We start from the raw sequence: 11739 nt of genomic DNA on the forward strand, positions 1-11739 counted from the left end.
TAAGAAGCCCTCGGGAGCCTGATTCTCCACTGCCTCACACCTCATGTAATCATTTACATCAGTGCAAAGTGAGTGCAAAACACTCTCACACATCTGCAGAGAGGTCCAACTCCAGCAGCATTCCAGCAGACAGGGCAATGGAGGGTGAGCCTGGAAATCATCAGAGGGTGCATATGCACACCACTCTTGTTTGCACAAGACAAGCAGTTATTGGTTCATTTTTAACTTGATGCCACTGGCCAAGCAAGAGGACAGACAGACTCCTGACTGCCTCAGGGAAATGCCCTAAAGCTTCTTGAATCTCACCATCAGCTGCACAAGGTGCTGCAGACACTTTGCAACGTGAGTCTGTCACTGACAGTGGCATGTGGGACTTGTACCCTGCTCGTGGTGCTTTGTGGGGTGACAGGGGTTCCTTTCTGCTGCAGCCCTGGAGAGCTGCTGGGCTGTGACAGATCCCCCTCCATGCCCAGTGTTCCTCCCAGCAGAGCAAGGCACACCTCACAAGCTGGATTTCTAAACACAAGGTCGGCGTTGCTAGCTGGGCTGTGGGAAAGGCCAGGTCCCAGAGCACCTGAAGGAGAAGATGGCTGGGAGTGATGTGGAAGGAGACCATGACGCATGGCCAATGTCACCCAGGAAATAAAAGGTGTGGGAGCAGGACAAGGTGAGAGATACTGCAAAACAGAGGAGGTGACATTCCTGCAGAAAAACTGCTTTTGTTTCTTTCTCATTTCACAGGCAGCATGTCTATTAAATGTGGCTTCTGCTGCCAAAGGACTTGTCATATTACATTAGGTTTAGCAACTTCTGCTGTGGCAAAGTGTGCAGTGTCTCCCTTCACATAAAGAAAATATTTTCACAAGTCTGTTCAACCTGCTAACTGTGATTACAGACAGTTGGCCCCTGACATGACATTTATTGCTCCAGCGTCCAAGTAAGAGCCTCACAGCACTGCCCAGCCAGCTACCTGAAGAGCACATATGTGTATGTAGATCTTAAACAAGTTTCTGCTAATGGCTTCATTTTGTACCCTTTTAGTAGGTCTTTAGCAGCTTGATAGAAAACATGGTACAGTAAAGTAGTAAAAATAAAAAGAGTATGTGCAAGCTCCCTCTTTTTATGCTCGCCTTGAAGTGTATGATATGATACGATATATTATATCCATTTGCTGCTGCAAGTGCTCTTTGCATGCATGTTTCTACTCTGCTCAGCAATATTCATCGTAACTGAGAATCACTGCAATTGTCTACCTCCACTTGAGAGACAATCTCACACAGAGCGAAAATAAAAGTGAGAAACAACACCAGAACCAGCGACCTGTAACATGTGCTGACAATAAACACAAATAACAAGTTGACCTAGTTGGGTGCCTGAGTCAAGGAGTCTAGGAGATGACTGGCTAGAGGAAAGTTTTCCATGAAAAAAACAAAAAAAAATGAACCCCAAAGAAACCCAAAGCAGAGCAAATGAGTGAAGCAGATACTTCCCTGTTCCGGACAGGATATGCTGATCATGGTCACAGCATCTACTGGAAACACCTGCCGAGAGACCAACTCCTCCATCACTGCATCCAGTAACTGTGCAGGCTTCTGCAAGATCTATCTATATATTTTCCTGGCACTTGGGAAGAAAGAAAGCATAATGAAGGCTTTGCCAGTACAAGAGAATATAATCTGGCAATCATTTGGTTATTAATGATTGGGCTTTTGGGGGAAGTGAGTTGTTTTAAATTGGGTTGGTTATTTTAAATATTTTGTATGAGTTTAAATCATTTAAAAATGTGTTAAATGGCCTGGCTTTTTGCCTTCACTTTCCTTTCCTGCACAAGACATTTGTAGGGCCTGGATTCTTACATGACTTGGCCTATTCTGTCTTACTTTCTGGCAGGTCATTTTGCTCTATTCTTCTCCAAACAAAAATTAAACTCTGGCCAAGGGAGAAGCAGAGCAGAATGCAGCCTGCTACAACAGCTTGTAGTGAGTTGGAAAGAACTCTGTGTTATAGATGAGAGCTGATCAAATACCCTTCTCTTTTTTGTTGTTAATTTCACTGTCTTATTTTTAAACTTGCATGTGCATCTGCCAGCAGCACTGCATCTTGCTATAATATTCTTATTAAGCAGGTGGATGAATCGTGAGCAGACAGGATTTATTTCCATTTTGGTTAAGGGTAGGCTCTTCAGTGATTAAGTTTCATCTACATCTTCTGCGGGACTGGGAATTCAACTGATTCTACAACAGTCTGAACAGTCTCCCTCAGAGTTTTGTTTTCTATCATGTCAGAAACTTATTTACAAAAAGACCATGTAGGATTCAGCTGGGCACTCATAACTTCTTTTGCCAGAGTTGTACCCCCTTTGGCAATAAAATAACTCATGCCCAGAAAGGATAAGTAAGAGCTGTACAGCTCTATTCTGCTTTCCCCATTTGCACTCTTTTTTTGTTGGTGGTGGTGTTATTTTTCAATTTTCCCTTTTATTCTCTGCTTGTATTGATATCTGAAGTGGGCCTGGATAAGCAGCACGAGGTGGGTGTCAAAATTCAGGGATGGAGAGCTCACATTCCAAAACAAAACCATTTTTCCTCCTCCTTCTTTGCCCATGGTTCAATTCAAAGAAATCATCTGAGAGCCGCCTACCCTGATGCAGAGAACCTTTCCTGGAGATTTCTAATATACTACAGTAAAAACCGCTTTTTCCCAAGACCCTCCATAAGTCCCCAAGGATTTTTCATGGTCCAGTCTTCGTTAAAATAGAAAGCATATTTGGGGTGAATTACTAATCCCCTGCCTGAATGCGACGTGCCATTTGGACACTTTGTGATCTGCTACACTAACTCTCTGATTTGTTTGGCCTTGTGAAAACCTTTTAAGCTAGGCTCTGGAAATTTACCCCTGAAGCCTCTTCTGGGGCTTGTGTTTTTTATTTTCCTCCAATTTCCTCAAATCTTTCCCTTGTTTCTAAAGAGTGCCATCGTCCGTTCCTGAGCCCTCAAATCCAATTACCAAACAATGTACAAATATATGGCTGAGCGTGGTCTATGGGAACAGCTGCAAAATTGCTAATATTAGGTCTAATTTAGCTACAATAAATTAGCAAGTGTGTGGAAGCAAAATGATGACAGCATAATTATAACAAAAGTCGATGTGTTGAAGTATATGGATGACAATACATACTAATTTTAGCGAAAAAACGCAGCAAATGAAATGCATGCAATGAACAGACGGGACTAATAGCTCAGACACATATACTTAATGTGACCAGTCAGTGTAAAAACAAAAAGATAGATGAAGCTGTTCAGAATCTAGTGCTAACAAGCAGTGTAGTCTGAAACCATTAACTGTCAGGGGTAATAACACTCAAAGTACTGAAGTGCAGTAAAACAGCAGCACTTTTCTCGGGATGATGTGCTGATGTACAAGCACACACCTGTGAAGAGGGTACTAAATCTATCCTCGCGTTTATTACTATGGAGGGAGGAAAAACAACACTAATAATGTAAAGTATAAACGAAAATAGCAGACAGCAGAGAGTGACATTTGCATGGTCCCAGTCAGCTTGTTAGCTGAAGTGGGTTTTAATTAGCTATTTTCCAGCAAGCAAACGAGCAAATTAGTGGCAGCCATAAACAAGCAGAGACAATCAGGCCCAAAGAAAAAAAAAAAGATCGGACCTTTTTCTGTGTGTTTTCCTTTTGGAAATACAATGCCTTCATGCTTCAGCTAAATATTTCTATTAACCAAAAGAATGTGGTAAAGCAAAGACCTTGGCAACTGCGCAAGTTCCCGAAGTGGCTCAAAACACAATGTTAACAATACAGCGGCGACACAAAGCCCTGCTCTGAAGAAAACCACGTCGAAGGCTAAACCTTGGGTCTCTCGTGCAGAGTCTCAGGGGCTCCTTGGCTCTAGTATACTGCCCTCCTGCTGAAGACTGCCCACCTATCCTCAGCTCTTGGGACAACAGGGCCCCAGCACCATCCCTCATTCCCACTCTGGATGCACAGCAGCAGGTGCTTCAAAAAGTGTGATCCAGGGTGTAGGTGCCACCTTCTCCTTTGCACCGCAAGAGGCACAAGATGGGTGTTGCCAAAGGGGCGCCTGAGGCTACCAGCTGCTCCTGCTGCTGAGGAAGAGGGATATAGCTCGGCAAGGGCTGCAGGAGACAGGCCACTGAGGTGAGTGTGAGGAGGGGAGAGAGGTGAGCAGACGGGCCAACCCCTGTTGCTAAGCTATCTTGCTAAGAGAAGATGCTTATCAGTGTAGGATGCAGCCCTTGGCAGACAACATGGATTCAGGCACTAATGAACAAACCCACATTTGGTGTTTCTTTTATTACTGTAGTATTACTGGCTGCTTAATTAAACCTGCCCCGCTGTTACAGCAACATGAACATGGGATGAAGATCCTTCAGAGCCTGGTCAAGCAAGGCCCAAGGTTAAGTAATTCACTGTAGTACTTTTGCTACTAAACTGATTATATTAATAATCAGCCATAATGAAAAACATGGCAAGCTTATCCCTCGAGTCAGTCATGTTTACCCTCCTGTTGCCTCTAATTTTAAGAAATGCTGATGCAGCAAAGATGGGAAACCCAATACAAAGGACAGATTGCATACTTGTATCTTCTGCTGAACATGTTCAAATCCTTCAGGTATAAAACCTGACAGCTGAAAAGTCAGGTAGCAGTAAGCAACTACTAGAGGTAGTTGCTAGGCAGGAGAGTTCAGTGGTTTGAGCACTAATCTAGACCTTGGGAAAGTTGAAGTTCATGTTTCACTGTACCAGAAACTTCTATGGCCATGGGTGACCCAGTCAATCTGTCTGGGGATAAAAGTACTTCTGCCTCAGGAAGTTGCTGCAGAATGCTCATTAAATCCTGTGTAGGGCTTAGATATTGTGGAGAAGGGACTAATTAGTTGGAAGGAAGGGAAAACACCTAATAGAAATTAATCTTATTTATGCATCACTATTGGTACATGTGGCACTAGAGAAAGACATTGCAGCAGGCTTTCAGTTGGTATAAATTATCAGAGAGCTGCAGGAGAGACTCTCTTGCCTCCCTGTCCTTGTCTTGTGCCAAGGGTATTACAGTCTAATTAATACAGATAACATGAGTGCAGACGCCTACCTGTTGGGCGCCGTTGGAATATTAACACAAGGGGAGGGCTGGGGGAAGGCTCTTAAAGAAGGCTTATTTTATTTAGTTCATTTGTTTAGTAATGTTTTGATGGTCAGAAAACCCTGGCAATGAGTAGAGCCCAAGAGGCAATTAGCAATGGGGCAGAAAATGTAATGAGCCAAAAAATGAATTAACTTGAGCAGACTAGGCACACACACAAGGGGCCAATGCTTTTTGCTAGTTTATAACCCCTGCCCCTCTGCTGAATTCAAAAAAGTAGGAGGAGATGTGATTTAACATAGAAACAGCCTGCAGGATATTTCCTACCACACCCGGGGTAGCTCTTCTCCGCACAAAGCACCAGCTGATGTGGTGGCAGGCAAGCAGGCAGCCTGGATCAGCTCTTGCCTAAAGCCAGCCTCTCTCCATAAAGTTTCCTTCCATTACCACCACTGAGGAGGGCAGAACACTGAGAAAACCAGCACCCAGCAGGCTGCCACCACGCCCAGAAAGAGGGGGCAGCCAGAGGTACCCTGTCAGACAGCAGCTCCCAGCACTGCCCTGCCAAGGCAGCAAGGCTAGTGGCAGCAAGGCTAGTGGCAGCAAGAGCGGGGCTAGTGGAGTACAGTGAGCCAAATTTTGCTCTCTTTGCCTCTTCTGAGTTTCTTTTGATCCTTTATTTTTTTTTCCTTTGATGGCTTTCAGGGTTTGCTGTTAGCAAACATACATACTTTGTATTAGAATTCATTCTAAGTCATGGGCTGATATTGTTTTCAGCCTGTACGAAACCATAAGCACTTTCACCACACTCAAACTGTATACATATTTTGCTTTTACAGTGAACTTGTTTCCCCTGTCTCTGACAGCAGTTTGTGAGCATCACAGGGAAAAAAGCATAGGCAGTTGCTCTTGCAGGTACACAGGGATGGTAACTATCCAGCTTCCACAGGGGGACACAAGAGGTAACTATCACCCAAATTGTCATGTTAGCCATCCTGCTAGCCATTAGAATCAAATATAATGATTTGTAGTTTAGAGAGCTGCTTGACTGAATCACAGAAAAACACAACTGCCCCCAAGTGTGTGCTAGGATGATTTTCAATGCATGCTGCAGTTCTGCAACGCTCGGTCTTACACGGCCCATAGGCTTTGTCCTGAGGGAGATTATTCCAGCAAAAACCTAAAGCTGTTATGTGGAGTTCAGGAACGGAAACTTTGAGGAGGAAAAAAAAAAGGTCCACATCATTTTAATTCCCTTGCATGGATAGTTCAATGCCAAATGAAAGGACAGGAAAGCCACAAAGCACATGCACTTCAACACTGCTCCTTTCTCCCTGGGTCATGCCCAATGCTATTTCATCATGGCTAGAGGACTTTGGAGGAAGCGGGAGCAGAAGGGAAAGAAGAAAGATGATCTTTAAAAGAACAGAACTGTTGAAAATTCAGAGCAAACGAGTCAATTCATAGCTTTATCAGCATATAGCAAGTGGAATAGCAAGATATTCCTCTTCAAAGAGGAAAGTCCCCAAATGGATAAAGGTTAAGATAAAGGGGCAGAATTTCTGCCTGGCTCCATGCAGCTCACAGCTGCTCTGACATTGGCTGGATCTTTGGTGTTTTTCGGGTGAACTATCACTGAGCATAGGAAAGTCATGACCAGCTTCCCGAGCATCCCAGTGGAAAAAAAAAAAAAAGCAAGGGGTCTAATCCAAATCTTTGACACTTTATATCAACAACTGTATATCTTTGCCTCAGCTCCTGCCAGCCTCAGAAGTTAAACGGACAGCACTGTTCATTGCTTAAGCCTACACTGCTCCATTGCTTTTAGTGAAGCTGCAGGTTGTAATTGAGAGTCTGGTAAGGATCCCTTTTCACTGAGTGATGTTACAATCTTCTTTGCTGGAATTATTTTAGCCTTGTAATAGTTCTTTTTAAAGAACAGTCTGATCTACTTTCCAAAATCTTCTGCAGAAAATAAGTTGCATTCATAACACAGGAATAAGGTTGAAATCCAAGGCCTTACCCAGCAATACCTCACTCGCCTCAGGACATGTCTTGATGATCCCTCTATGTGGTGGTGCTTCAGCAGCAGAAGAAGAAACAGCTTTCAGCAAGGATCCTGAGAGATCAGAGACAAGAAGCCTTCACAGCTCAGGGAGGTCAGGCAAGCAGGAGACAAAGAGCTCAAAGTTCAGTCCCACACACATCCAATCTGCCTGGAATACCTGGGTTACCCTTCACCTGGGCACAGAAGCAATACCAGAAAAACCTGTTCTCTTTGGCTTCTCTGCCCAAAACATCCCATACAGATAATAAAGATTAAATGGGAAGGGTTGTTCTCCTCACAGCCACCCCCAGTAAAGAGTTACTGTTCGTCTCTGAGGTCTTGCCTAAGCACAGTGGTGAGATTCACAGGTTTTCTTCACTGCAATAGACAGACTGCACCAATGCCCACAGCAAAACTCAATTTCTTCTCTATTTTTCTATCCCTGTCTCTCTTACTCCTTCATTTGCAATCCTCTTCTCTTTAAAGTTAGCTCTACCATCATTTCTTGCACTGAGTGCACATTAGACTAGGCTCTCAGGAATTAATGAGAAGGCTTAGCAAAGGAAGATAACATAAGGATCAGGACAGCAGAACTGGGTGCTAAATAGCAGCTTCTTTATGACTGGATTTTGGAGGCACAAATCTATCTTCAGTTCTCACCGATTTCACAAAGAGCTTCAAGAAATGAAATCTTGTGACATGACTTGTTTTCCACTGGGTTGCTCTAAGAAAACCCCTTATGGACACAAAGATGTGAAAGTCTAAGCAGGCACATGCTAAAACCCACAGAGGTAAGGTCACACCATAGCTGCTGAGGGTGTACCTAGACTTGCTAGGCCAGCATGGTCCAAAAGGTCAAGCCATGATGTTGGCTTTGTTAGAAGGAGCAGCCATGTGGTGTCTGCCACAATGACAAAGAAATTGCCATTTTGGAATAGGTAGCCTTGTTAATAAGGGCTACTTTGAGCTATCTCTGTAATATTTGTTACTGTGTTTTGTGATTAATTTCCCTTATAACAAGGCAGAAGATGTATTTCTGTAGGAACTGTGGCCAGTCTGACTGGTTAGAAAGGAAAGCACCTGTATTTCTGCTTTGACTGTAATCAGGAAGAGTTAATCCAGTCACACATTTTCATAGGACATAGACCAGACGGAATAAGTGTCTCTTCTTTCCCTTCCTGGTAGCTCCCCTTCTGAGAAATAGGGGAAAGAGCCAAACTTCTAACTACAAATGTTTCCCACCAGGAAGTGGAGAGAAACTGAACATCTCATCCCATATCTTCTCCTCCTCTCTGCCTGTTTTCCTGCTTGAATGGAAAAAAGGGTACTTGTTTTAAGCATCTTACAGTAACGCATGGAGGATGCCTCAGGCTGCTATTTTGCAAATGAACGACGAAGCCCAGATATGAACTGAGGATCAGACTGTAGTCATAATAAAGCTACTGTCTGCACATGTGATTATTGGTAGCAGTGGGAACATGAGAAATTCATAGGCTGAGACACAATGAGCTCCCTTAAAGTCTGAGTATTCTTCTGTAATTTAAATAGATTAGGGGTGCAAATCCCCCAGGATTTAATCTTACATTTTCCTGTCACTTCATACTTTGCCAATGTATGCAAAGTAAGTGCTTCCCAGAGGTGTCTTTTCCCCTCCCACTATTTCTATCCTTCTGCATTTATTTCCAGCAGCAAGCACGGGAAGAACGGGGCAAACTCAAAAACTGTCTTATTTTGAAACTCAGTGATCCTCTTTGGATCTGAAAGATTGGGCCAAGCTGGAGAAAATTATTGACACTTCTTGTAGCTGACTAGTCCAGTCAGTTCAGTTTTAATGCTTATTTCTATATCTTTAAGCTTCTATCACAGAAAATATGCCCATAGTTTTCTTGCCATCCAGGTGTAGCAGTGATCTTCTCATAAAAGATATGTTACACCAAAGGGCAGATAGCTCCTTTTATTTTTTTTCCCCAAATACTAATACAACTAAAGGAGTTTCTTGAAGAATAAATGGGATATAGGCACAAAAGCACTTTTTTTGCATTGCAAATACAGAAGATCAGGTTCCAAACTGCTGAATATGATATAAATATAGCCTTTTACAGATTAAAATTAATGGAAATACATAGCCCTGTTGACTTCATTTGGCTTTGGGTCAGCCAAATGGATCACTATACATATCCAAAGCAAAGACAGTTTTGACATGAGCGCAAAGGCTAGACACAAGAACCAGAAATCTGGAATCTGGAAGACAAATAAGCCACCCATATAAAAGTATTCCATGACATTTCATGTTGCAAATATTTGCAGTGATAACTTCTCCCAAGATTTTCAGATGATCTATGTGTTCTCTAGGTCTCATCTGCTTTTCTGCCATGACCTTAATTTTATTCAAATGCAGCACACAGCAAAGAAACATTGCCTTTTTCCTTAGCTTGATCATGCCATTATATAACAGACCAAAACCCATGAAAATGGGAAGTGCAGAAGAAAATCCAGACCACAAAAAAGCATATGTGCAGGAATGATAAAAAAATCAATTGCTAAAATTACATTCTTGGTATTAGCTTTTAGGCAGCAGTGGACAAACAGAAAAAAAGAAAGTCTTCTTCTAACTCTTATCTGAAGATAAGAATGCCTGAAGTATTTGGATTTGCAAAGCTGTGTTGGCATCTTGTGAATTCAGGTTTGCACTGAGTCAGGCAAATCCATTCTCTTCTAACATCAACATATCCCCTCTCTCTGGTTAAGTGTAAGGGATGACCAAAAAACAACCCACTTAGAGAAAACATCAGTGGTGTTTCCTCACCAAGTCCCCTGCTGCAGCCTGGTCTTCATCATGGCTCTGCCGTAAATTTCCCCTCTAACTGCTGAGCACTCGCTCACCAGGCCACCAGCAATGATGCTCCTGGACCTATGCACAGATCCAAACAGCACAAGCACCACTGAAGAGTATTGCACGTTGCTTCATCTGTCTCCTTTTTATTTATGTATTTTTTTTCCTTATACGTTTCTTGGCCTTCCTATGACATAGCAATGTGATAGAGAATGTGCCTGTCAGACAAAAACCTTAGAGTAAAGGGAGGCATAAAATTTTAGAAGACATTTTCCACTAAATTCGTAGTCTTCTGCTGTAGTAAACATTTCTGCTATGCTATGTTGATGATGATTAATAGAAGACTTGACACAAAACAAACAAGATATAAGAATGGTACTCATTGTCCTTCTCTCAGCACATTTTCTTCTAAGCTCTTTCCAGATTAGAAAATAAATTGTTTTTCAGGACTTAGGTATTTCCAGTTGTGGAATCAAAAATGATATGAATCAAATTATTGAGATACAGGAGTTTTCAGGCTATGACTAAAAGGCAAGAGAGAATTTCTTTCCTAACAGAAGAGTGTGAAGACACAGCCGCTTCCTTTGAAGGACAGTGTGAAAATTCAGACAGGCTTCCATGCTGCTCCAAATGAGTGCAAAATAAAATAGGCACTCCAGATCTTCTTGGGAAGAGTCTCAGAAAGAGCTGAAAAAAGAATCATACTTCTGGAGAAGGGATAACGGGTTTTGTGAAGGGTTCTAAAGACAGAGTTTGATTCACATCCCAAGGCAGTGCACCGGGACAAATGTAATTTCCTGGATGTTAAGAGTTATTAATGCCATTAATATCATGGTAGTGGCAGATCACATCTGACACAGCAGAGTAGCTGTGAGATAGAAGTGACAGGCTTTCAGAGTGAAACACTTCATTGATATTGTGTAAACTGGCACTAAGAGAGCACTGGCACAAAAAGCCTTAACTGCTGATGAAAGTGGGAGCATCACTCAAAACACCTGACCTTAGGGGGAGAGCTGCTGCATTTTTGTGTCCCAAAAACTCCAGTTCCTTTTGCACAAATTGCTTTAGTGTTCATGGGTCCTGTTCCTCCTTCCTCAAGATACACCAGCACCAGATCTCTCAGAGCACCTCTCCCAACACCCTTTAGGAAAGCTGTCGTATCAGAGGTCACTTTGCTTTTCAGTCCTGACTTCCCTCCCAGCACATACACAGAGGAAGGACAGGGACAAAACACTTCAGATTCCAAATCACTGCCACAAATGTTCTTAACACGAAGACTCCTGTGAGCCACAAATATTCCCAGATTCCTTTGCTTTAAATCAAATACTTTCATCCTTAGAAATTTCTGGTGGTGCCTTAATTCTGGAACATGCAAACTGCCATTCACAGAGTATCTAGGTTTGGGACCTAGTAGATTCTTCCCAATAAATATGACAAGGAAGCAGCTATAATACTTGTGTGATGCTTTTACCTGTACTTATTTTTTTTTATTATTGTTTATTATTAGTTTTTTCTTTTTTATTTTCTGTAATGAAAGAGAGAACTGGGGAGATAGCAGGAACCAAGGTTGATCCAACAGGCAAACACAATATATTTGTCATGGTTTTCATGTTATATTTCCCATATGCATGTTAGTGCTCCCTTTCCATTGGTAGAAGAGAGAAACTCTTGTCCCACCGTGTTGTTATTGGTTTCAGCAGCATAAGCTGAGCTTTTCATTATAAGAAGAAATGATTCT

General features: G+C 42.4%; 1 long non-coding RNA gene across 2 annotated transcripts in view; it reads right to left on the reverse strand.

The window, feature by feature from the left end:
• LOC116446515 overlaps positions 1–7405 on the reverse strand; it is a 115418-nt gene extending 108013 nt beyond the window's left edge. The window contains exon 1 of one of the 2 annotated variants that reach the window (XR_004241257.1): positions 7145–7404. This is a non-coding gene — a long non-coding RNA (uncharacterized LOC116446515). Of the gene's footprint in view, positions 1–7144 lie in introns of both variants that reach the window. The other variant, XR_004241258.1, reaches the window with a different exon arrangement.
• Between the last annotated feature and the right edge of the window lie 4334 nt (positions 7406–11739).

The sequence above is a fragment of the Corvus moneduloides genome, chromosome 1, assembly GCF_009650955.1.
Source record: "Corvus moneduloides isolate bCorMon1 chromosome 1, bCorMon1.pri, whole genome shotgun sequence".
In the NCBI taxonomy this organism is placed as follows: Eukaryota; Metazoa; Chordata; class Aves; order Passeriformes; family Corvidae; genus Corvus; species Corvus moneduloides.